The sequence below is a fragment of the Capra hircus genome, unplaced genomic scaffold, assembly GCF_001704415.2.
Source record: "Capra hircus breed San Clemente unplaced genomic scaffold, ASM170441v1, whole genome shotgun sequence".
Taxonomy (NCBI): Eukaryota; Metazoa; Chordata; class Mammalia; order Artiodactyla; family Bovidae; genus Capra; species Capra hircus.
In genome coordinates this window covers 1-3,681 of record NW_017192495.1, presented here as the reverse complement: position 1 = coordinate 3,681, position 3,681 = coordinate 1, and the positions used below count along the sequence as shown (strand labels likewise).

Genomic DNA, 3,681 nt, shown 5'->3' with positions numbered 1-3,681 from the left:
GCAGTGGAGCAGATCCCAGGAACCACGGAAGATGCCTTCCGGTCTAGGGGTGTGTCCATCGTGTGCTGTCCACCCCCTCTAGGCCATTGATCTAGATCTGGGTCAGCTGCCTGTGTGTGGCTCACAGCCTAGAGCCCCGCCTGGTATGCCTGATGTCCCAGGGCCCATTCACCCTGTTCTGGGCTGCCACCATCCGTTTCTATAGTTCAGGCCAACCCTCACACACACGAGCCATAGCCTCTGAACCATGCCCCACACCCCACACTAAAAACGCTAGTGGGCCCCACGGGATTACTGCACCCTGGGCCACCCATTGCTTACCACTTGCTGTGATGCTATTATGTCCTGTCCCTTAGCATCTGACCCAGGCTGGGGTCATGGCCAGAGCCAAAGGTAGTGTGAGAAGTGGTCAGAGGTATGTGGGAGCGTCCTGGGACCCCAGACCTCCTTAGGTGTGAGCCTGGTGTTCAGGGGAATGGGGGCCCCATGGCCTGTCCTGGTGATGCTGTGCATGGCTGGGACGTTACAGCCACCAGTGGTCACACCAGGTGAAGATGCCACCCTCTTCAGAGTGGAGGCAGGAGAGGACGGTGAGGCCCAGGTGGACGGAGTCGTGGCAGGGATCAGATGGGGTTTCCAGCTGCTTGCAGAGGGCAACTTTGAGGATGTGGAGGTTGTGCCGGATGGAGTAACAGCAACAGGGGTTCTCCCTGGAGCTGCAGGAGAAGACGGTGGAGGAGCAGTGCCAGGAAAGGCTGGAGGCCCGAGTGAGCTTCCGGCCCTAGATGTGCTGCAGGCACTGGCGACCCTGCAAGGGGATCTGAGCTCTGAGCCTGAGAAAACCTGCAGGGCCTACGTTTGGTTCACGTGCAAGAGCCATGAGAGGAGGAAGCGTGACTTGGCTCAGAAGAGTGCCATCATCCATGGCATCCCTGGCTTCTGGGCCAACGTGGTATCCTTTCTGCTACTCCCTGTGGTCCGCTGCTCAGGAGGAGGTGGAGGTGCAGAGGCAGGAGCAGGAGGAGGGGCAAGATGGGTGCTGGTGGGACCTGAAGGAAGTGTGGTACTGGGCAATTGGCAGGCTCCAAAGGCACAGCTGAGTAGGGTCTGGGCAGGGCACACCTGTAAGTGCTGCAGCCTTGACTTTGGTGTGTCTACTTCAGGCCTGATCTGAGGAGGAACAGCCTCTAAGTCAGAAAAGACCAGAGACAGTACACCAGGGCAGCCTTAGCTGACAGTTATAAATGATTATAATAAATAATTATAATAATTATAATAATCATTATAAATGATTCCGAAAATAACTGAGATCTGGGAGTAACACACGCATGCACACACACACACACAACATATGTAGACATACACTAGCCAACACCAACCCCTTTGCTTTCAGAGATGGTTTGTAATGACTGTAAGTCCTACCATGTAAGCAGTGACATGCCACTACCCAGCATACACAGGTCTGGGAAATAATAGCTATCAGAAACAGCCCCTGCCTGAGGAATGCAGACCACCTCAGATGAAGAACACCACCAGGAACACAGAGCCATGAGCTTGTCTGATGTATGGCAGGGCCTGAGCTCATCAGTAGTGGCTAGGTAAACAGAAGTGCCCAGCATCCTTGAAGATGCCTGTTCCCGTGTCCTTCTTCCACCCCAGACTAGGGCTGATGCTCCTGGCTCTTCTTGGCCCAGCATGTGCATAAATGGCTCCTTGACCTCAGGAAGATTATGAACCACCCTCAAGCTTCTGTCATGATCAGCGACCAGATAAAGACTTTCTCAGCTACATGATCGACTTGAATGTCAGTGAGGGAGACTGAGGACAGGTGGGTATGGGACTTGGTGGGGTGTGGAAGGATGATGTTATCCATGTTCCTATACTGTGAGAGTTTGGAGAGGCTTTGTGGAAGCTGTTAACGCCTGCCTGGGAGTCAAGCTGAGGACCCTAGAAGCTTTCACCTTTTCCCTCCTCCCTATCCTAGCAGGTACAGGTGTGAGTCAACCACGGTCATGCAGCAAGCTGATCTTTTCCTTTCGGGACCACCCCTATTTGTTGAAAAGAGTGATCATTAAGGAGTATTACCTTGACATCACTGGTAAAACGTGAATCCTGGAATGATGATTGTGGGTGTGCAGGGGTGTGGATGATCCACCTATGGGATCCACACCCATCTCCCCTCTCTTCCTGTAGGGAATAGGGGACATCGTTCCACTCCAGTCCATTGGTTCTGGGACTTTGAACAGGGAGCATCAGCTGCAGGCTGGACACCAGGAGCCTTAACTTTCTCAACGGATTGTCAGGCCGCAACTGCCCAGAATCAGACAGGATTGCTGAGGTGGTATTGTTTTGGTCCTTGATACAGTTGATGATCGTTGTTGGAGTTCTTGGCTGCTCGTGTGAGGGTTTGGATCCTGGTCAGCCCAGGGCTGAGCTTGCTCAGCAGCAAAGTGTTGCCAGCAGATTATCAGCAAAGACGAGTGGGATGATCCCCAGAAGGACTACCCCAGGAGAGAAGATTCTTCCATGACAGAAACACATGTGGTGAAGGGGTCTGGAGGTGGGCCATGAAGGGACAGCCCTGTACTAGCTGGGACACTGTCCTTTCCCAAATGGGATGCTCAGTCTCATGCAGGCTGGCTGCGGAGTCTGAATTTGGGCCATGCATGTAACAAGTGGCCTGCTGAGAATGGGGGCTTGGGGATTCAGTGTGTCCTTGAGTGAAGCAAGTCCCCTCAAGTCAGTTGTGGTTGCAGAGTGAGAGTCCTAGGTGACACTACTAGAGGCAGGGTGAATTAAGTTTCTTTGTCAGAATCATCCTTCCATGGGTCCTGCCATCCCCTGGCCTCCTGTTGCTCACTGAGTTTGAGATTGCCTGGGCCTTACTCTCCTGCCCCTTACCCTGGGAAGGCCTATCATTGCAAGGGCGTCCTCTCCAGGGTCCCAGTGCACCTGTGTGCTGACTTTGGGATCTTCCGTGAATGTCCACATCCACCACTCGGTGGCTCAGCACCACCACACATGCTGCATTGGAAGTGGCTTCAGGCTACCTTGGGAAAATGTGGAGGAGCTCGGGGATGAGGTAGACAGGAAGCCACAAGGACAGGACGTGGTGCGTACTCACTCCATCCGACATTGCAGCGACCACACACACCCTTAGACTGGGGACGCCTCGTGCTTCCCTCTTATGGTTGCTCAGCACCTGCTCTCCTGTCGCCTTCATATCTACATCTTCCTTGGGCCAGACACATGCACACACACACACACACACACACACACACAGCCGACACAAACACATGTGTGTATACAAACATGCTCAGCATGGGGGGCACAAACACAAACAGGGAACACAGCCTCCTGAAACACCTTTGTTTCCTGTTTGGGTTTGTGTCCCTATGCTGAGCATGTGTGTGTATACACGCATGTGCTTGCATCGGACGTGTTTGTGTGTGTGTGTGTGTGTGTGTGTGTGTGTGTCCAGACTAGGGCAGACGTAGAGATGAAGACCCAAATACAAAAACACACTCACCAATTCTACCTTGCTATTGGTTTGTTTGGACCGGGAAGAGGGTTACATGCTGCTGAGGATTCACCCAGGACAAATCAGATGGGGTGGGTCTTTGAAACCACTGGCTGTAGAGCCTCAGTCTGTGGGCACATGGGCCATTCTGTGGAAATGTG

At 53.2% G+C, this 3,681-nt stretch overlaps 1 pseudogene; it reads left to right on the top strand.

The window, feature by feature from the left end:
* The first annotated feature begins 475 nt into the window (after positions 1 to 475).
* Positions 476 to 2,560, top strand: LOC108634906 (annotated as a pseudogene).
* The last annotated feature ends 1,121 nt before the right edge of the window (positions 2,561 to 3,681 follow it).